Source organism: Podarcis tiliguerta (genome assembly GCF_965153285.1).
Source record: "Podarcis tiliguerta genome assembly, chromosome: 3".
NCBI lineage: Eukaryota > Metazoa > Chordata > Lepidosauria > Squamata > Lacertidae > Podarcis > Podarcis tiliguerta.
In genome coordinates this window covers 54929282-54952969 of record NC_139536.1, presented here as the reverse complement: position 1 = coordinate 54952969, position 23688 = coordinate 54929282, and the positions used below count along the sequence as shown (strand labels likewise).

Below are 23688 nucleotides of genomic sequence, written 5' to 3'. Positions count from 1 at the left end.
CATCAGAATGATTTTTGCAAATGTAACTGATATCAGAGGGAGAATGCACCAATTTTTTAAAAAAGAAAGATGCAGATGAAGACGACTTCACTTCGTCTTGAACTTACTATTGGAGAGATTAAATCAAGAGAGAAATTACTCCATTTCAGCTGTTGCCCAGTATAATGTGTGTGAAGCACTGAATTTTTAAAAAAGCACTACTGTATATGAATGCTAAAAACTATTATGATCATAAAGAGGTGTAGTTCTAGGTACCCTTTTGTGATCCTTACCACAAAATCATGATTCCATCCCAGTGATGATTTCATAATAAATACACAGGTAGTTGGTTCTGCCTACATGATTGCGAACTTTGAAAAAGCAACATTGTAACCAACATAAAAGCTGCTTCCATGTTGTTCTGTCATACTTAAAGCACCATTGAACTAAGCCTGTGTGATACTGATGATAGTACATCGTATTCATATAGCCCTTCATTTATTATTTCTATCTATACAGAGAGTGCTCAAAGCACATTATGAGAAGTGCTTCCCATAATCTCAGCAATTGCTTGCAACCCTGTTGCACAGCAGGCCACCACTATCTCCATAATGCAAATGGGCGGTAGCTAAGGCTTTGAGGCAGTCACCTACCAATGGCTATCTAGTATAAGTTGACAGGGGACGTGTCTCAGCAAGCCTCCTTGGTAGACGGGTGTTTCACATACAAATGTTCTAGTCTCGTGGATTTTTGGAAATTGCATGTCTTAAAATGTTTTGGTTTTTTTTACTGAATATACTCATGATCAAAATATACACATGTAATACTGCAATAGCTCAGCAAAATATGAACTTATAACATGGCGATGTGGAAAATATGAGATACACACACATACAGACACACTTTTCTTCCATTTCGGTTAATTAGTTAATAATTCTAACCATGGCCAAACTAGCACACATATAACATAAACTCAAGAAGCAAACAAAGAAGAGGAGGCAATAGTATGGAGTTTTGGAGGAAAGACATGCTCAGCACTCTAGTCTGATCTTGCTCTCTGGCCTCGCATTGTAAACTTGGCCTCAGTAACATACAGCTGGTATTATTCCATTAAACTGTTATGGGTGGTATTTAACTCAAAGGTCCAGCTCACCTGTGAAAATTGCATGAGACTGAAATAGTGACTTTTCAGACTCATCATTTCAACCCTAAGAAATTTTGCATGGAAAAATAGCCATGGATTAAGCAATTGAATAGTGTTTTGGTGGTTTTTTTTGTACAGAAAACTGCTGTTAACAAGTAGACCTCTTAGTGTATACAGTTGCTCAAGCTTCACAACTTAAAAGCATTTAACTGCAGAAAGATTATTGTTGCCAGCAAAGGAGAGATAAAATCAAGGAGATTTTGTTGTACATGCTTTCTCTTGAGAGTTTTGCCCTAGCAAAGCTTTAATTATGAGAACTGCAGATGTACTTTATACTTAATTAAATGTTCTTTTTTGTTCTATGTTATACATGTATAAGGTGGGTAAATTAGGGTGAAATCTTACCTAAGAATTTCTCCATGACTGCATATAGAATCAAGCTATCATTCAACAAAGCCCACAATTTGCAAGTAAAATAATTATGCCCTCATCTTACAGGGGCAAATATAAATAAGTCTTCTCTCAGACAAGTATTGATTTACATCGAATAAGACTATTATTCTGGCCTGCCACTGCTCAGCCAAAATGGATCTCTACTTCATGACTTGGTTCGCCATTTGAATAACAAGATGCTGGGTTAGATAAGCCTTTGGTCTGTTCCCGTATGGCTTTTAATATCCTTTTAAAACATACATTTGCAACAAAAATAGAAAGTGTGGGAAATCATAATTGTCAGGGGTTCAGGAGCAGAGTCACTGGAGAGGGAAGAAACAGAGAGCGAGGGGGAGGAGTCGGAAGGAAATGTCAGCGGCGACAGTAGTCCAAGATCTCTGAGTCTCTCCAGTGACTCGGAGGATTCACAGAAAGGGGCCCCCATGGTCAGGGCAAGGGGAGTGCCCAGGGGGACACCTCGGGAAGAAGGGGACTCAGAGAGTAGCAGCTGGAAATCCGGACCAGCGTCCCCCCCAGAGTGCAGTAGGGGGGAGGAGTCCAAGGCATCGGGATCAGGGAGCGCGCAGGCAGAGGGAGAACGTGAGGCAGGAGTGGCCACACCCTCGTCAGGGAGCGAGGAAACGGTCATTCGGAAAGTAAAACGCGCGCGCGCGCCAAGTTCAAATGTACAGGAGGGCGGCAAGGTGGGCAGCCCGGGTAAGGAGCCAGGTCCTAAAGCCTCTCCTCAAAGAGGAGTTTCATGCCTTGTTCCCACACAGGCCCATGCCAGCCGAGTATTTCGACGACTGGCTTTTCACACCCACGCTTTCTACCAGCACGTTCCAGGGATTTACCTCGGACGAAGAACCACCATTAGACACACGTTCACCGGAGGGCTCGCCCTCGGGGTTTGCCTCAGACCGCTCGTTTTGGTGGGACAATCGAGGAGAGGAGAGGTGGCTGAGGGGCCCTTGGCAGGCAACGGACCCAGAGGGGAACGAGGGTGAGAGGGACATGGACGTGATGGGGGAGGACGTTGGGTTCGAGCATGGCGGCACGGAGATGGAAGCAGAGGAGAACGAGGTCGGCGAAGACATGGAGGACGAGCCGGATTTCTCTAACTGGATGCACGCCACGGGGGACGAACTGTATCCACCATTCACCCCCACAGCGACGGAGCACCCAGCACCCCCGCCGGAGGAAGGGGAGGGGGGAAGGGGGGGCTTCGAGGGGGGGATGGATGTCAGGGGTTCAGGAGCAGAGTCACTGGAGAGGGAAGAAACAGAGAGCGAGGGGGAGGAGTCGGAAGGAAATGTCAGCGGCGACAGTAGTCCAAGATCTCTGAGTCTCTCCAGTGACTCGGAGGATTCACAGAAAGGGGCCCCCATGGTCAGGGCAAGGGGAGTGCCCAGGGGGACACCTCGGGAAGAAGGGGACTCAGAGAGTAGCAGCTGGAAATCCGGACCAGCGTCCCCCCCAGAGTGCAGTAGGGGGGAGGAGTCCAAGGCATCGGGATCAGGGAGCGCGCAGGCAGAGGGAGAACGTGAGGCAGGAGTGGCCACACCCTCGTCAGGGAGCGAGGAAACGGTCATTCGGAAAGTAAAACGCGCGCGCGCGCCAAGTTCAAATGTACAGGAGGGCGGCAAGGTGGGCAGCCCGGGTAAGGAGCCAGGTCCTAAAGCCCGCCGAAGAGAGGGGGAGGAGTCAGAGGGGTCTAGCTCCGCATCGGAAGAGTCCAGGAGGAATGAGACCCCGGGGGATAGTAAGACCCAGAGGAAGAGAGAGAGAAGGAAGAGGTGGAGTAAGATTAGAGTCTTGAACTGGTGCACGGGGGGTGGAGATCCAGACAGAGCTTCGCCGGTCTAGAGTCCAGACGTAGGGCTGGGACGCTGAGACTTGTAAATGGAGACTATTCTTCAATAAAGACTTTGATACTGTACTATCGGCTAGCGTTGGTCCTTGGTGAGCTGGGACCCGGAGCCAGCCCTGACAATAATAAATAAAGTAAAGGTGGGAATGAGGAACCGTGATCACATCCTCCATCCTGCATAGCAATGAAACAGTTTATAGAAGAGGCTGACATAGCTTGTGGTGAAGGGGTTCTCTAAAACTACATTTGAGACTTAATTCCACCAGCTTGGTTAGAGAGACTGTATCACAGTAAGGTAATTGTACACTAATAGCACCCCTGTTCTGTCTCTTTGGCCCAACACCACAAAAATCCTTCAAACCCAGTCTCAGTATGATTTCTTTACGGATAACAACCCACCCCCTCACTCTGTCCCTCTGAGCTTGGCTAGTGCTGCATCAAGAACCCAAGTGGACACAGCTGGTTTTGCTCAGGCCATCTACCCATGTTTCAGTTGTACATGCCAAATTGGCCCCCCAGCCACTGTCAAATGAATGGTGGATGTTTTCTTCTTGGCAGACCTCTCATTTAGCAACACCACCACCTGACCAGAGGGTCAGCCGGCCAGCACCCTCTGATTCTGAAATATCCTCGAGGGAGGCTACAGACGAGGGTAATTCTCCCAACCTACCCCACCCCGCCATTGCATATCCACTACTTGTGAATATTGAGAGTAGCCCTACCTTCTTAAACTTTGGCTGAATTGTGCCCATTGTATCTACAGTTGTACCTTGGCTCCTGAACGCCTTGGGAATCAAATGTTCCGGCTCCCAAACGATCAAAAAACCGGAAGTGAGTGTTCTGGTTTTTGAACAATTTTTTGGAACCCGAACGTCTGGCACAGCTTTCGCTATTGTTTCCGCTGTGCCTGCGCAATCAAAAACCAATTGGAAGCCGCGCCTTGGTTTCTGAACATTTTGGAAGTCGAACAGACTTCTGCAACAAATTCTATTCAACTTCTGAGGTACGACTGTATAGTGTAGATCAATGTTCAGATAACTAATATGCAAAATTAAACTAGATAACTCTCCAGATCTGTATTTAATGCCCATTCTGTTTCACAACACACTTGTCTTTGAATCCATTGCTATTGATAGTATCTAATAGGCTGAGGATATTGCTCTTGGCTACTGTCATATAGTAAAAATGAAAGAATGATCAGCAGAAAATTTGTTGTGTTACCAAGAGATTTTACTGCCTTTTAAACAAAAATACTCAGTAATGGGGATTTGTTATTCACAACAATGTGGAAATAATTATATCCTATCATTAAAGAGAGCTGATATGTTTCAATATGTATGTGTGGTAAGTGAACATGGAACAGCTAGTCAATCTTGTTCTACTGTTTGGGGATAGATTTAGAATTCCCTATTCTCATCCTAAATGAAAATAAAAGTAATGTCTTTAATGAAATTGAAGAAAGCTTCCTTTTGAATTGAGTGTGGCCAGTTATCTAGCTTAAGTGTGACAAGATCCTATTGTGAATGGTTCCTTGGCAGACAAGTAACATTGCATATCACAAGGAGGAAATGCCAAAGCATTTTTGGCTGGTACAAGCAGAAAATGGGGCCAAATAGATGCTTCAGTGAGAATAACACTAAGGCCAGTTCACACAACCTTTTTAATGTCGTGAGATATGGGTGAAATGATTATTCTCTGAGAGTGGCATGGGACTGGCAGCCCTCATGTTACTGCAGTAACATAATAATCTGGCTTGAATTCATGCAACATAGTGCCTGAGTGGTAAAGGCACCTGGAGTAATTTTGCATATTTTAATTCTGTCCATCGGTTATGAAATCAAATGGAAAGCTCCACTGCACAAGAGCACCTCCTTCCCTCTGCATATATCCCACTGAGTGCTATCCTCCTGAAACTGAAACTCCTGAAACTCCTTTGTACTGTGTCCAGTGGGACTTACTAATAAGTATGTTTTGGACTGCATTTAAGAGATTGAAAGGCAATTATTGATGGTACTGGGCACACAATTTTTACAGGATCTATGGATCACAAAAATAAGCTTAACATGATACAGGTTGAGATTATGAACATCCTTCCAAAAACTTCTGTTATGGTGTTAGCTTGCCATTTGACTTGTATCAAAGGACATTAATAAAACACCCTTTAATTATGTTTCATAAATGTGAGGATGCAGCAGGTTTGTTCAGAAGAAACTTGAATAATCACTGGGGTAAGATATAAATTAGGATGCCCAAACCTTTTCTTGAGAAAAGTGCATTAATCCACCTTCATGATGTTAATATATTTTGCAGAATCTCCAAAAGTTCACTGGGAAGAAGATGATTTTTCTGAGTTCTATGATTCAGAAATAACCTTGAAATTAATGGTGTCTCTAACTTGGTAGCTACCTGAATTTAACTTGATTGAATGTCAGAGTAATGTGTAGGTTGGGATCCTTTCAGTTTTACCTCATGTCTGTTCTCATGTTTTAATCTGCAGCAATCCTTTGAATTAAATAATACAAAGGCAAGGCAGGCATGTGCAATAGCTTTGTAAATGATCTCAATATAAAACAATTAACTATTAAAAGAGTAGACAAAGATACAGCTGTCTTGTCATTTAGTAAAAAAAACCCCATTGACTGAGCCATGAAAGCTTTTAACCAAGAAATAAATATTTTTTTCAATGAAGGACCTAATGATTGACATAAAATTGTCAAAGCAAAGTTTTAATAATGGCCGCTTACCCAGTCCTGGGGTAGGTGGCAGTTGTGGCCTGTTGCGACCTAACCCCTGGGAGCAATGCTGGGCTGGACAACTGGCAGTTGGGAAATCCCCGTGCTGGCCTTGGAGTAGGGCGGGAGTTCCTGCCAGTCCCAGTTTTGAATTCCAGCCAATCATGCCAATCCATGGTGGGGCAGGGCTCAGGAGTGAACCAGTGTGGAGCAGGCTTCACCACAGTCCACCCTCTGGATTTAAAAGACTGGCTGCCCTGACTTTGGGACTGCGGTCAGCCGAAGAGCACATCTCCCCATCCCTCCCTCCCTTTCACGCTTTGGGACTTGTTGTATATTAATGTTTCTTCTTCTAAGTTATGTGATTAATGGCCTTGCTCTGGTTCTTTAATGGTTGCCGTATCCAGAGCTGGGACGAAATTTGCCTGCAAATAGATACGCCCTATTTGCAGGCTTTGTCCTCCACATAGCAATGGTCACAACTTTAGCTGACGTAGGCACTGGGGTGGAATTCTTCCTTCAGCGGCGTGGGAGGGCCATCCATGTAGACCTGCATCTTGTGATGGACCCATTAATCCCATGATCAACCTTTCATGCCTCAGCCTTCCACCAGGATGCTGGGAGGGATACATACCCAATGCCTAAACCAAATCCTACATATATCTGAAATATCTGGAATTGTGCCCAATTTCAAATCCCAGAACATTGTTCTTGTCTCATTTGTTCACCTTCCTAGACTAGGACTAGCTCCTGGGAAAGGGGTCGCTGCAAGTGGGATTGCAACAGGTACTCTTGGAAACGGTGAAACATTTGTTGTTGTTTAGTTGTTGAGTCATGTCCGACTCTACATAATTCTGAAATGAGTTTGCTTCTAGGCTATTCTTGTTTTGGAGCCCCAATTTGGCTCAGTAGGCCTTGTAAAAGTTCCTAATACACAAACAACAATTTGCAGAGGAGGGGGGGGGGAACCTTAATTCAAATTTAACAGGACTTTAAAAAACAAATTTCCCAAGTTCGATGGTTGAGAGGTTTTAACACTGGATGCCCTTACTTCAGTGGAAGAAAACTGAACTTTTCTCTACAGACTTTACAGGCTCATGTGTATTATATGTTTTAAAGTTCATTTCTCTCCTCGGCATTCTGCTGCTTCAGTCTCCCTCTGCTGAGGCTTTTCTATTTTAGTTCACAAGGTCCCGTGACCCTGTCAGCCAATAACAGAACAACAGAAGCAATGGAAACTTCTTTCTGAAATAAAAGTAAGTCAAAATAACTCGGCTTTTTCACGTTCTGCTCTTCCTCAGAATCACTTTTGTTTACTGCTGTTTTTATTTTCAGCATGTTAAACACAACTCATGGTGCCCAGGGGAGTAATTAAAAAGTTTCTTCAAACTGTGTTTTCGTAACGTCACTTTTATTTATGGTGTGTCTTTGGTATATTGCAGTGTGACTGATCCTTCAAAAGAGCAACCAAATTGAAGGAATGCCTGTCAGAAGCTGAATAACTTGCACATAAATGCAGATTTCATCCTTATTTTTCTAAAACTGGTCCAGTAATTCAACAGTTACTATTCAGTGAGGATTTGTGTGCCAGGTCTCTCCCCAGTTTTCTCTCTGACCCACTCAGGAGCAAGGAACGAAAGTATTATTAAAAAGGTCACATGTTCTAGCCATGACAAATTGCACATAAAACAGCAGTTTTTAAGCTGTTATCATGGATTGCAGTACTATTAATCTTAAGTGGTTTCAAGATTTTAACCTGAATTAAATAGTTAGCACACTTAAGAGAATATTAAATAAGTAAAATGAAAATGAATCCAGCAGGATTTGGGATGACATAACTTTTATGTTCATGAGATTCATTTGTATCCAGGATGAACATAAAATGTGCATACTGTACAGGAAACAGTGAATGTACACAACATATCTGGAATTAGGGCTACATCTTCAGATTAGAGGTGTTGTCTTTTACTAAAATATTCTATAAATATTTTAATGACAAATACCCCAGTGTATTAAGAACGAGCCTTTGTGAAGTGCTATGTTTGTTTCCCTGAGTAATATGTGGTAGTTAACTCCCCCCCCCCCCGGTAATAGGACAGAAACTGTGATATTGGATTGGCATCTCTGTGTGAAAACAGAAAGCTTTCCAAGTTGCACAGATTTCTACTCTTAGATAGTAATAAGATATGGTCCAGTTTTAGCCATATAAAGAGAGTGACTTTTTAAAAAAGAACTTTGCGGCAATTTAATAATTTAAGGTCAATGCCATCTTAATCACGTAACATTTAGCAGATGTTACTAGTAATTAACTGAATCATTGTGTATTTAAAGTAACACATAAAATATTGTTTTTCAGTTGACCTGTTTCTTTTATTAAAAATAGCACTATAGTTTAAACCCATAGACCATAATTATCTTACAGATTTAAACTGTAGTTAATTCCCTCCTCCCTGGGAATTGCAGTTCTACCAGAAGTGATTACAATTAAAGTGATGTGTGTGTGTGTGTGTGTGTGTGTGTACAATCCGTGCATCAATACAGGATCACAACTTCAGAAGAACCTAAGAAGTTGCCTTGTACCGAGTTAGACCATTGATACATCTGGCTAAGTATCGTGTACAAACTAAACGTAATGTTATGGATGCAGTTAATGTGCATATGTTAAAATATGTAAATAGCAGCCATGGGAAATCAGAGCAGCCTATCTGGGGATTGGGTGGGGACAGGGGGAGCTTCTCAGTGGTCAGAGGATTTAGTGCATTATGCACCAAGAACCACTCCCTGTCAATGCCTTTAGAAATGTCAAGCAGAACACAGAGACAGAGCTTCATGAAAAATTAGATAGAGAATAACAAACTTTGATACAGTATAATATGAGATTTCACCCCTCCCATATCCAAAAATCTCCTAAGGAGTCTGCTGATTCTGCAGAGAGGAGGAGGCGTGTTCTGCTCTCTACTTATTCTGCTCCAGCACCACATCAAAGAGTCAGTGTGTGAGTCGGTCAGTCAGTCAGAGAGAGAGAGAGACTGAGTGTTAGAGATTGTGTGTTTAGATAAGGTTGCTGCTAAGAGCAGCTGCAGGCACTCAGTGCGGTTCAGCATTCTTTATGCTTAGACCTATTTAGCTCTGTATATAGTTGTATAATAGTTGTAGTTATAGAATAAAGAGAATATTCTACAGAGCTGCTCTCCGAGTTGTTTATATACTCTGCTGTACTCTGCTGTACTCTGCTGTGTGACGACTGTCTTCTTGTGGAAGTGAATCCGGTACTCACAACTCTAAGCTGTGAGTCCACAGCACTTTGACCTGTTCCTGTGCAGAAGGTGGTCTCTGGAAGTGCTACCCAGTTGGAACAAAAGTGGATGAGTCCAGTTAGTGGCACTGGCTCAAGGGCGATGCTGACATAATATAGAATATTATAATCTCAAGTTTGAAAATATTTTCATTATTCTACCTAAACGTAGCATCTAGAGCATTGTGCAAAACAACCTAACATCCAGTATGTGCATCCATGATACTGGAAATGATCTCCAGAACCCCAAATCACATTGTGTTTTAGCGTATAGCTTATTGTGATTTTTTTTTTAAAATGAACTTGACTAAGTCTGCTGGTAACCATATTCCCAGATATTTCGATATTTTTTATAAGCAAGGAATTTTTAAAATAGCTTTTGGAAGATGTTTTGTTCTCATTGAAATGCTGTGTTGAGGAGCGCTAGACTTCAAATTGGTAGCCAGTATAGTTGAGCTAGGACAGGAGTAGGGAATGGGTGACTATCGATTTCAGTTTCTCTCAGTTTCTCATTTTCCCAGTCTTAAAGTTCATTTCAGCATTGTGCACTAACCACAGTTTTTGAACCATCTTCATAGGCTGCCCAGCATAGAAGGAGATTACTAGATGGATGACTCTGCCCAAATACCAACCAAATTCGAAACCCAGCTCTGTTCTCTTTTGGTGGAGAACTGTTTGGCTTTCCCTTCATATAATAAAATAAGAACAAAATAAGTGAAAGAATAATGAGAAGAGAAGGAGTGATACTTTCTTCAGTAGCAGACTTTCAAAGTCATACCAGTGCATGAAAGGTGGTCATAAGAATAAGAACTTACAGTTTGCAAATCCGTAGGCAGAAGGAACAGAGTTAGCAGTAATGTGTCAGAACCATAATATTGATATCCTAGAATACAAATAGGAGGGTTGTTTTTTTAAAATGTTAATAAGTTCGATCAATAAAGCCTCTGACTTTTTAATCCACTTTCTAGCTCCCTCTGAAGTGATGAAAGGCAGTCAGGTAGCAAGATATGTGCTGTAAGAATAGCTTGATTTTAACCATTCCCCCATGCAGTGCCTGTAACCCAGACCCAGCAGGCATGTAACTTGCAAAAACCAAAAACTGAATCTGTTCTGAAACAGATAATTATTTTCATTATTCAATCTGAGTGAAATTCATGCATGAAGTAAGTTAGGCTTTTTAGCCTTTTTTATTCTCAAGTAAAGACAAAGGGGCCTTTATAGTTTCATATTTGTGTGCTTTGAAAGAAGAAAGAACATATTCATATAGGAAATAATCAGACGTGATTGCTGAAAAAAGCAGATATAAACTTTAAATTTTTAATCTTACTAAAACTAATTCTATGTTGAAGTACCATGCAAGTTCCAAACAAGCAATTTACCTTCCTTTCTTTCCATCACCTGCCTTTTCCAGTGCTGACAGCAGTATACAACACAAAAACAACTACAAAGTCACCCAGTAAATTAACAATAATACAAAGTTAACAAGTAGGGTTCCACAATACTGTCCAACTAAGTAGCTAAAAATCTTCAAACAGAGGGCCTTACACAACAGCCTGAAGCTCAGGTAGATGGGAGGAGCCTCCCTAGCTCAAATGTTCTTCCATAACACCAGGGCAACCTGATGCATCACTCACATGTAGAGCATGGATTGAAGGAGGACCATGCTTTTAGCTCCACCCCCGACCTGGGTTGGGGAGTTGATTTTCAAACAACTGCACATTGAGCACAGTTGTCTGCATGAGAATCATTTAACTCATTGTCTTGTTAGCTTAATTTAAAATAGATTTTGCTGGGATGAAAAGCAGAAGAACACTGAGTGAGACTAATAAAGCTTTGAAGGGAAATAATAGGTTCCTAGGGATCAGTAACAAAACCGCTACATTCTGACAGAATCGTAAATCATCTAGAAAGCAGGAAGATAATGAGGGAATGTGTAAATCTTCAGATGAAACCTGTTATTGAAGTATAAGTGAGAGTAAAAGTTGAAGACTTAGTAGCATAGCTGCCAGCTGTCAGTGATACCTCAGCGTTGTAAATGGAGATGCTAGGAAAAATGCTTAGTGGTGTAGTTGCCAGTGTGGTTGCACATGAAACTGTAAGTAAGGTGCACTGTAAAAGCATTCATATCCGTTTTTGTCTGTGGAATTTGTGTACAATTTATTTTTGGCGGATAAATGAGTTCATTTCCTCACTTAACTGTACAGTAACACTAGCTTCAATCTATGTCTGGTTATGAAAAGCTATACAGATTCTATATAATAAAGGAGAAAGAAGAGCCTTGCTTCAGACCTGAGTAAATTGCTCCTGAAGAAAAGCCTCTTTTCCCCTTAAAAAAGCATAGAGCCCCAGGAGAGCTTAGCTTTAGTGCTGAAGAGAAGGCACACCTGCTGACTGCTTCAGATGAGTGGCTCACAACACTGTCCAGTACACTTTGACTATAGCTCTTTTATGACCCACATTTTGTGACCACATCTTAAGCATTGCTAAAATACTATGGCACTACCAACACCACCATACTTTAATGTTACTTTCTGTATTATGGTGCTATAGTGCTAGAATGCTCATTTTAAAAGAAAATTAACTTTCCAGTTACCACCATTTTAGCAGCATGGTTAATGTTGGTTAAAAAGATTTCTATTAAACATTTTTCTGTAAAAATTATGTTATAGCATGCATGCAAACATATATTTATTTGTATGCCACCTTTCCATGGTAAAACCATGTTCAAGGAGGCTGACGACATGTAAAAAAACCACATAATTACAAACAACAAAAATAGTCATAAACCATCAATAAAACATCAAAAGTAAACAAATGGAACAATATCCACATAAATCATAATAAGATATAAAATAAAGATACAAAGTTAATATCAATAACAGCAACAACCCAACCTCAGCGAAACCCTCTAAACAATACCCCAGCCCAAGGGTCTGTTCTGTAAACCCCCCCCCCCAGGCCAGGTGAAAAAAGGTCTGCCAGGCAGGTAACAGCTCTTCAAGGACTCACAGCCAAGATGGTCTTGACTTACAGCCAGCATGGTTGTGTTATAGCACTATACCTCCCTTTCATTAAAATGTAAATAGCTGGAAAAGCATTTTAGCAATAACGAAAAGATCACTTGATTAAAAAGGGGGTTGTCTTAAAATGGTACCTGCCCCAGAGTACCAGAGTCAGACTTCTGCCGCCTGAGGGGGATTTTTTTTTTAAAGAACCACAAGGAAAAAACCAAGATGACAATGACTTCATGATGACATTGTGTGGATGCCATGTAAAAAGTGAGTGAAAAGCACCTAATGTGGAGCAGTCTCTGTTCTTGTAAATATGGTTTTTAAGCAGGGAATTGCTTGTGGGAAGCAAGTTGTTGTTGTTTAGTCGTTTAGTTGTGTCCGACTCTTCGTGACCCCATGGACCAGAGCACGCCAGGCACTCCTGTCTTCCACTGCCTCCCGCAGTGGGAAGCAAATATCTTTGTAATAATTGCCTATATATATCAGCAGCACCTTTATGATTATATATTGGCTTTTTTCACTTTATGTTAACAAACAGAAGGATGGCTATACAACCCAGACCGAGATGAAGGGAAGTACTCTTTTGATGGTGTACTATTCTGTTTGTTTGTTTGTTCGTTGTTTTTCTTTGTTTTTTGTGATTTTCTTTTGGACTTGTTGTTAGTTGTGAATGATGTGGAAAAATTTAATAAAAAGAATTATAAAAAAAAAACAAAAAAAACAAACAAACAAATCTTCTAAAAATGTTGCAAAACTGTTCTAGTTTCCTTGCATGACTCACTGAAGCTAAGGCAATGGAAGCCCACAACAAATATGTATACCGCCTTTGAATTCCTTCTGGAGTAGTTTTATAGGTTTGGCCAGAGATTAAAGAGAGTTAGAAAAAGGTACAAGTTATGCCACAGGCAATGATGGCTGACGCTACCACCTTTCTCTATCTCTATCATTCTGCCCCAAGTCTTTGTGTCAGTCTATTTAGTTTATTTCTTTACTACATCTGGTACGTTGTCTTAAGACAGGTCCAGTTGGAAGTCTATTTCTTTCTCAATCCATTTCCCCAGAATCTGGGGTACAGTACTGGCTTCTCTCATGGGTTTTTGAGGACGAATGTAATAACGGTGCTACAGTATGCTGTAAATAAAGTTGCAGAAGTTTGGATAATGATGAGACATTTAGACGAGAGTTATGCTAACTCTCATGGTAATTAGCACTTAATAGGAATCAATTGCTGGAAGTAAGAACTGGAATGCAAAATTTTGAATTTGCTCACATAACCTAGTAACAGAATATCACAATTGTAGCTGTGGCTGAGACTATGAACTGTTGACATGTATGTTGCCTTGCCTGTTTACCTTGCTCCGAGATGGTCTTGAGTTTACTTTTTATGTTGTTGCAATTCTGTGGTTTTTAAAGTCTAATTTGTAGGGGCAACTTTCAGTTGCTGAGGTCCAGGTTTGTAAGCAAATCTGGCCAACCATCTGTATGCTTGACCTTGTCCATCATTGTTCATCACATTCTAACAAACAGATTGTCTGGTTGGATCCGGGAGATGAGAGTGGGACCAGTTTCTTTTGAAGGAGACAGTGATTTGGCCTCTGATGAAAAACCTAACCTGGATCCAGAAGAAGTTAGCAATAGACCGGTACCTAACCTTCCTTGATAGTAGTTGCTGAAGGGTGGTTGTTGGGCAACTCTATATACTTTTGGACAAAGCTGATTTCTAGATTCTTTTTAATTTGGAGTAGGTTTTGGAACTGAAACTGCCTTGAACAACCAGCAGAATGGCATGTATTGAGGGAAAGGCAGGGAGAGTGTGACCTTGTTAATTTTCTTAGACTTCTTAGTGGCCTTTGATACTGCTGACCATGTTGGGCAGGCTTTCTGAGTTGTGGATTGGCGGCACTGCTTTGTAGTGGTTCACTTTTAATTGGAGACTAACCCCTTGAAGATTCTATTTCTGGGTCCCATCTTTCCCCCCATGATGTTTAACATCTATATGAAACAAATGGGTGGATTCATCTGAACATACGAGACTCAATCTGTACCAGTGTTTCTCAAACAGTGGGCTCAGACCCATCGTAGGCCTTGGGCCACGTTCTGGTAGAGCTCAGTGCCACAGCCTCTCCTAACTTGCCTGCCCCCCACGCTATGTGTGATGGGCAAAGGTGGTCAGTTTACAAATGAGTTCAGTAGAGTAGGCATTACATTCCTCCTCTGAGGTAAAAGGGCCAGAAAAGATAAAAGATGAATAGCTATCATCATCATCATCATCATCAACAAATAAATTGGAAATAGAATAGATGAGTGTAAGAGAAGAAAATTATTATAGGAGGAAGCAGTAGTGGCTGGTGGGGCTGCATTGCTCCTGGCTTACTGGGAGGGAACTATTCTAGCTTCCAGTTGAGCTCACAATAAGATGAGGTAATATGAATAACCAATAGCATCCCTTATATTCCTAAAGTTGTTGGCTCTGGCTACAAATAGCCAATGAAGTCTCATCTGTTTACTCTAGCTTGGTGCCTCAGTCTGAGTAACTTGTTGGTTATGAACATGATGGTTAACTCCTACACTGACTGGTTAGTCAGTAACTACTAATGATATTGTGTTGAACAAGAGGTCTGACAAAATGATTTTTCAGTAGCTTGTCACTTTCAGCTCAGTAGATCCATGACTAGACAGACATAAGAGAAATTTTTAGAAAGAGGGATGTTAAAGGGTTTAAAGGGTTTGTATGCATTGTATCAACCAAGCAATGCCCTTGGCCAAATATGACAAGTTTTGACACAGTTTTCCTTCTTAGATCAGATCTGCTACATAAGTTGATATTGTGATCCACCATCGGAGGGGTGTGTCTTTAAATGGAGCTTATAAGTGCTTTTAAAAAATAAATAAATGAAAATAAATAAATAATAAAATGGATGGATGGATGGATTAATACAAAAAACAGTGAGCTCATGTTCTATTTTGGAGGATATAATTAACAAAGAAACAAAGAGGTAATAGCAGCTTTCTTTCTTCTAATGGTAGCTGTGTTGTTTAGGTAGCAACAAAATTTACAATAGAATTTAACTTCCATTTAACTGCATAATATAGGCTTGAGAATTCCTGGCACCTCCTGGGCTGGTTCCCCTCCCTGATAGGGTCCTCTTCCCCTTGCCACTCTCATAAATAGTCACCAGCCCTCTGCTTCTGGGCAGAAGGAGAAAGCTATGCAAGTGGAGACTATTGGTCTGTTCCCTTGCTTTTGTCACTCTTAATAAGCTAGACATGAGCGGGTGAACAGGCAAGGGAAGAATAAGAATAGGGCTAGACGTCTGACAGTTGGAGTATGAGCCTCAGTCCTGTGATGTCAACGCCATATCCTCCAACCGTTATAACAGGACATTCCTGAAATTACAGAAGCCATCCCAGCTTCTGATTTGATCCTGGAGTGTCCCAGGGATGCGCTGGCCCTTGCAGTGGTGCCGTGCTCTTGCAAGAGTCAGCTAACTCGTGTAAGCCGCACTCTGGTGTAAGCCAGCTGACTCGCCTCCTGATTTTCATCAAGGGAATGTTGGAGGGTATTCAACTCCTGATACTGGGTCTACATCTACATACAGTGGTACCTATGATTACGAACTTAATCCGTTCCAGAGGTCCGTTCGTAACCAGAAACCGCTTGTAACATGAGGCACACTTCCGCTAATGGCACCTCCTGCTGTTGCCACGCCACCAGAGCGCGATCTCTGCTCGCATCCCGGGGCAAAGTTCGCAACAAGGGGCATCTACTTCTGGGTGAGCGGAGCACGTAACCCGAAGAATTCGTAAGGGGGACAGTTCGCAATACGAGGTACCACTGTATTTTGCCAAGTGATGTGCAACCTATGCAGTCCTATGCATGTTTTCTCAGAAGTCCTCTTCATCCAATGGGGAATACTCTCAAGTAATTAAGAATGGGTTTCTCTCCCATTCCTCCTTTGCCTCCGTCCTCCAGCTGTTGTGGATGATCAAGGGACCCATTGTTTCAGCAATAATGTGCTGCTGAGGTTTCTTTCTCTTTCTCTTTCTCTTTCTCTTTCTCTCCTCCAGTGGAACAGTCTCCAGTGGATCTCAGTTGCTCTCCTTCATGGAAGGATAAGTCTGGATCTACCCCATATAATTGATAACTATTTTTCTGCACTGCCGTGCGGCTCACAAGTATTGCTTAAGAAACAGCAACTAATAAAACACACTAAAAGAAAAGCATCAAAATGACAGTTTTAAAGCAATAGCTAATGGAGCTGTTCTTAGCATTTTTCCACAAATGAAAAAGCAAGGCCTTTCCACAGTTTGGGTGTCCCAGCTCACAAGGCCTTATTTCTCATACCCACCCCCCAATCCCCAAGTCTGTGGCCAGAGAGAATGCTCTCAAAGGGAAAGCAATGTTCTTGGGCACATTCACATTGAAAGGATTTGCACAAATGCCCCCCTCCTGCCAGTTTTGCTGTTTTAATCAATCAATTCCATTTCCTTTTGGAGGTTGTCAGGTCATTGTATGTGCCTTTTAATAACTGTATGTCTGAATAGTCATACTATATGTAATTAATCCTTGTAAATTGGCAATAGTTTTGTCAATGTGAGCCAGAAATGACTTTCAGGCTGTTGTCTGAACTCAAAGTTCTCCAGGGGTTTGGGCAGAATAGTTCACACTTTGTCCTGTTGCGCTTTCAAATACAGTGGTACCTTGGTTTAAGAACAGCCCTGTTTACAATTTGGTTTACGAACTCTGCAAAACCAGAAGTGGTGTCCCATTTATGAACTTTACCTCAGTCTATGAATGGAATCTGAACAGTGGAATGGCACTGGTGGTGGGAGGTCTCATTAGGGAAATCGCGCCTCAGTTTAAGAACAGTTTCGGTTTAAGAACGCACTTCCGGAATGGATTAAGTTCGTAATCCGAGGTACCACCGTATGAAACGTGAAAAACTGGGAATGGAAACAAAGTAGGCAGCTGTGATGTTATTGTTGCAAAGCTCAGAAAGGCTTCAATGCAAGTCTCTCTTTATTTTAATCTGAATGCTTGTGGTTGGGAGTGGTTGAGATAAATGACTTGGGGCTCATCTTGAGGCTTAGGGCAGTGTTTCTGAGGTAATTATTTATTATATTAATTTGGCTTTCCCAAAAGTATAATAAATCCCAGAAAGTACTTTGCAGTATGTTTATCTTTACGCAGTGCCAAGCCATGTTCTTATCCTCATAAGAAACCATTCTATTTGTGTTTGAGTTTGCAAATTCTGACCTGAAGCAAAATTACCCTTTTCAATAGGAAATGAAGACATGCTCCCTCTACTTCAGGATGAGAAGTAAAATACAGTTTCATGGCCTGGGCAAGAACATTAAAAGCAATATCCTGGCCAACAGTTTGCTTACTCAGTATATTGCTCTTTTCCTAATTCACCAAACTGGATTATTTTTCATTCAGAACTGCTGTGTCACGTTGCTATGTTCTATGCCAGTCATACTGAATTTCAAGGAGGTGTCTGTGCATACAGTAATACACCTATATATAGATTTTAAAACATCAGGAAATTACCAACACTACAATCCATTTTTATTATTTTGTTAACACCTCATTTTCTTAAGCAGCCTTCCTGTCAACAATGAATTCCTTGTGGAACTGTTCATGGTCATTCTCACAGCAGCAGGGAAGACACTTCTAAAGGGAAAGCTCTACTTCTAATTAACAACACTTGAAGGGTTTGATTTCTGCAAATTCCTGTGTAAGCTATCCTGATTTGCAGCTCCTTAACTAAGGTGTGGATTAGAACATAATTATCTTTATGATTTCACCCTTCTCCAGATATTGTGATATGGTTCTTGGCTCAGAAAACATACAAAAATGTGTTAAATTGAGTGGTTTAGGAAATTGTTCAGAAATGCATACGTTGAGATAAAAATACATATTCAAATACTATTTTGTGATAAAGTTGGATTTATATGTAGATGTTTTTAAATAATCCAGAACAAACTTAGGAGTGATCACGTGAAAAATTCACACAGACTGGAGATGGATCTGTTCATTTTCAATTCTTTTTGCAATGATGCTAGGTACAATTAAAAATAATACTTCTAGATATAATAATTTTTTGAGCTTTTTTTCTTTATAACATGAAGGACATACTTATGTATGATGCCTTTAAAAAAAGTGGCTTTTACCATTTGTCATTTTATGAAATGACAAAATGTGTAAGGTTTTGTTAAAAATAGCATATAAACGATTATTCTAGCTATAATGGGCTTCCTTTTCTTCAACTAAGAGTTATAAAACCAGGGAATATTAAAGAAGATTCTAGCTATCATTCTTAAAAGTGGAACTACATATTATGGGAGAGACAAAGCTGCAGACAAAAATGATGAGCTTGTGCCAAGTTATTCTCTTCTGTAATGTGGGAAACATGTGAATATTTGTAGAGAGAGAATTTGGGCCAAAAGTGAAATGAAATGAAATGAAATGTGGCAGGACTCAGTGTTGGCCTGGACACATCCAATAACCAAAATAACAAAAACGAGACAAAGCAAATGGCCAAGGCAGTGCTTTTTGTCTTGGAATACAAATTACAGCATGCCATTGGTCAGCTCACAGTTGACTGTGCGCCTTAAGTGATAGTTTTTGCAAAGTAATCAAGGGTTCAAGCATTCCAACAAGACAGTGGGCAAATTCTAGGCATCTTGAATAAAAAAAAAAATATGTTGGATATTGGACAAGCTGAAATGATGATGATATAAGGAACCTCTCATGACCCGTATGAAATATGTTTGTGGAATCAGTCCATTTTGAAGTTCAGAGGTTGAAATCTTGCCAAATGTCCCATTATTGTTAAAATAGCCATAATAGTATGAAGGTTTCCTCCCTCAAAAGCAAGAGTTCTTACGATGATCTGCTGGCTCTTATGGAACAGTGCAGTTACATTTTTAAATGTTTCCCCTATGACTACAAGTTTGGAGCATTTGTTTTTAATGCGAGTTGAAATGAATACAGTAGATAACACAAGATCACTCTTACTGTTTTTAAAATGGGGTCAGCATCCATTTCAAATAGACGAGGCAAATCAGGTTTTATCCTTCAGGAAACACAAAAATCTCAAGGGCCTGATGACTGCACCCATTTAAAATTGTACTTGAGAGCTGTGAATGAGGGACATTGTTAAGTAAATGTAACCACTGCTTTCTGTATGACATGCTTTTAAATATTTTTAAATACAACCATTGTATTTTCCCTAGTAAAATATTTTAATAGTGTAAAAGCTAGAGACATGTGAGAAATTTCACCATGATTTATCCATTATTTTTTAAAAAGAGCATCAGAAATACCAGTGGCTTCAGTGATTTCTGCCTTATTCCTTCAGTTATTGTTAAGGAGATTATTAGCTTGATTTTGCCTCTCAAAATACAAGATTTTCACACAAACTCTTACATGCACTGTAATAAAATTAAGCATATTTGGGTACTTTCATTTATTATTCGAGGGAACATTCAGTAACATATAGTTTATAAAATTTCAAGCAGTTTTGTGAAACAACATAAAAATGGGGTGAGGAACTATCCACCTTGTTACAAATTATGTATTTTTTTTACCTTGCCCTTCTCATGAGCATAATTTACAGCAAATAAAGAACACAGTGAAATAATATTGAAATAAAATGCAGCAAAATATAATACAATGGAAGCAGACGTAACAGATTTTTCAAAAGCACCTAGGCTTAATGGGATAAGATTTTGGTGCAGCCACAGTGAACTCCTTATCTCTTTTAACAGCCATCCTTGCTTCAGTCATAATAAAGAGAAGATTGAAACAAACAACTGAGCAAGTTGGTATGAGATTCAGTGATTCAGTGGCCCAAAATATTTTGTTGCCTGAGACAATTATGATGTCAGTGCCCATTCTGCTGGTGGACTGGCAGCTGAATCTTATCTCAGCACTAATGACACCTCTCCCCCCCCCCAAGTCTGTAGGTTAGTTTAGGGGGGTCACATGATGGGCCATGTGACATAACACCTCTCTCATTCACCACAGACAGCTGGGGAGCTCTTCAACATCTGCTTTAGGCAGCTGCTTCACTCTGCCCAATAATGATAGAGCCAGCCCCCAGAAGTGCTCCTTAGGTAACAAGGGCCCAAGCCATTCAAAACTTTAAAGATAATTACATCAGTTTGAATTGTGCCTAATACTTTAATGGTGTTCTGTATATGTTTCTATTCCATCCCATTTTAATGATTGAGGCTATGTCACATTAGTGGCTTTAAACCTAGTGGCGTTGTGTTCTCCCGCTGCATTTTAAGTCACCTTTTCATGTTGCTATTCATACCAGAGAGCAGTTGGAAGGAATGTTTTGATCCATTACCATTACTTAATTTGTTTTCCCATACTGAACTCCAATTCACTGACCCTCTTGTGTGTGCATGCACTTCTACAAGTAGCCTGGAGGGCAACAACATGAGAAAAGGCCTTTTCTGTGGTGACCCCCCCATTTGTGGAATGCTCTTCCCAGGGAGGGAGGCTTGCCTGCCACCTTCATTACATATATTTAGGCACAGTGGCGTAGCCTCAGTTACTGGTGCACAGAACCAACCCAACCCTTGCTGATGGAGCAAAGTGGGGCTGCCTGCTGACCCATGCAGGGGGGAGCCCAGCCAGCTGATTCGGCGTTTGGACGGGCACAGAGGAGAACTGAGCCATGCTGGGGGTGACTGGTTCATGCCTCCACAAAAAATTGCGTGCCCAGGGCTGCAGACCCATCCCCAGCACCCCCTCGCTATGCCCCAGTTTAGGCACCAGGCAAAAGTGTTTATAACCAGGCCTTTGGATGATTGAATGTTCTATGTCCTTTTAAATGTGTTGGTTGGAGGAAGGTTATTGGTTTGCTTTTGTTTTATTTTGCATTTTGTGTTCTTATTTTGTATTTTCATATTGTGAACTATCCTGTGATCTTTGGATGAAGGGCAGTATGCACATTGTATTAAAAAAGGTAAAGGTACCCCTGCCCGTACGGGCCAGTCGTGTCCAACTCTGGGGTTGCGCGCCCATCTCGCTTAAGAGGCTGGGGGCCAGTGCTGTCCGGAGACACTTCCAGGTCACGTGGCCAGTGTGACAAGCTGCATCTGGCAAGCCAGCGCAGCACACGGAAACGCCGTTTACCTTCCCGCTAGTAAGCGGTCCCTATTTATCTACTTGCACCCAGGGGTGCTTTCGAACTGCTAGGTTGGCAGGCGCTGGGACCGAGCAACGGGAGCGCACCCCGCCGCGGGGATTCGAACCGCTGACCTGACGATCGGCAAGTCCTAGGCGCTGAGGTTTTACCCACAGCGCCACCCGTGTCCCCATACACATTGTATTATTCTTATTCTTATTTTTAATCAGCTGGAAGCTGGGTTGAGGAAAAGTGAAGCAAACAGAAGTATTTTTCAAGAAGCTATAGGATACTTATGGATTGGGTACTTGGCTTCAAACACTTTCAAAGGGTCTGAGCTGGAGCCAGAATAAGCAGCGATGTGTACGTACATAGCCTTTGTCTATGACTGGAGATCCATGGCCATATTAGAAATGTGAATGTTTTAACATTTCAAATTCTAAGAACCAGATATAAATTAGAAACCATCCTGTCTGTGCTTTGTGTGCCACAGAAATGTCAAATACAAGCCAAAAAGATACGGGTCGAAAAGGGAAATGTGCCATTCAGAATTGTGACCCAGCAACCCTGTTTTTGCCTCACATCTGCTATTTAAAAGAAGTGAGAATATGAAGCTGAAATGGCATTAGGAAGTATAACATATGCTGATTTGATATTATCTTTATAATTTTACCTGTAAATATGTTAATCTAGGGCAGAGGTGGGGACTAAGGGCCCAAATGTGGCCTTCCCGTCGTCTTTGTGGCCCTCAGAACTCTTCCCAATCCACATATCATCTCCTCAGGCCACACCCCTTCTTGGTCCTGCATTATACTTGGAGTGTTTTTGCCCACCTGGAATGTCTTCTTTAACTCTGATCATGCCTCTTGCTTATCTGGATGGAAGATAGACAGAGGTGGAAACTAGTGAACTGTACAAAGGTAAATTTTACATTCACTGCTCTGTCCACCGCTGGTATGTGGCCCTCAGAAGGTTGTGCAGAAAGGAGTGAGGCTGTCAGACTGAAAAAGGTTCACTACCCCTCTTCTAGGGTATAATGAATATCAAATATATATGAGGGCAGTACATTAAAGTTGAAATGTTAAAAATTATAACATAAATAGTCTTGAGATGCAGCACTAGATCTTTGATCTTCTGTAATGCTCGTTTCCTGACTTTCCACTATGACATGAACCATGGAACAAACCATAAAACAGGCAGACAGCGCAATCCCTTCCTGAGCCAACCAGCAGGGTTTAATTTGGTCTCACATCTCACTCCAACACCTTTCTATCTCCATGCCTTAGTAAGGTGGCTGGCATTGCCTTTCACACAAACACTGCTAGGACACTTTAAAAATTAAGTAACGAAGCAGTTTTAAATAACTGAACTGAAACAACAGTGAATTTTGTCTCCAAATGGTTGTGATAATGACAAAAGAGTGTTTGTCCTTCTGAGCCAAGAGAAGTTTGGCAATTTACAGTAAGTTATCTCATCTGCATTCTAGCCTTTAATTTGATCACGTGGTTTGTCACCATGAGAAGAATTTTCCAGACTAGATATTTTCTTCAGAAGCACTACTGCAAAATGACATGTTATTTCTTACCAATTGAGTGGATTGCACCTCTTATGTGGTAGATCAACAGTGCCACTCCAAGGATAATGGCAGTTGACAGGGACTATAACACTGATTTAGAATTAGTGCACAAATAAAGGGATTCTTGCTTTGGGCAATATTACTAAGTAAACTGAATAGAAGGAAAACCTGATGCTTGGAAAGGGCAAATGGGAGTTACACAGCTTGTAGTTTACTATTTTCTATTACTGTGATCTGTCATTAGGGTATTATGTTGCAAAGTTTTTATTTCTGGGAACAAAAACAGTGCCACAGGCAACAAAGAGGCTGCTATGCATCCAAGCATCCAAATAGCCCTTGAAGGGAAAATGGGAATTTCAAATAGTCAACCAATTAGTTTTTTTCTTGCTTGGTAATCTAGATCTCCTGAAATAACCAAATGTGTTTCTTTTTGACATAAGTACCCTTTACAAACTACAGTCATACCTCTAGTTGTGTTCAGGTTGTGGATTTTCGGGTTGTGA

The 23688-nt window shown here is 41.1% G+C and overlaps 1 protein-coding gene across 8 annotated transcripts in view; it reads left to right on the top strand.

The window, feature by feature from the left end:
- ESR1 (estrogen receptor 1) overlaps positions 1–23688 on the top strand; it is a 204086-nt gene that overhangs the window by 26165 nt on the left and 154233 nt on the right. For 2 of the 8 annotated variants that reach the window (XM_083434997.1, XM_083434990.1), the window contains exon 2: positions 7348–7413. The exons of the other annotated variants lie outside the window; for them this stretch is intronic. The gene's annotated coding sequence lies outside the window, so the exon portion shown is untranslated. The remainder of the gene's footprint in view (positions 1–7347; positions 7414–23688) is intronic. 8 annotated transcript variants of the gene reach the window in all.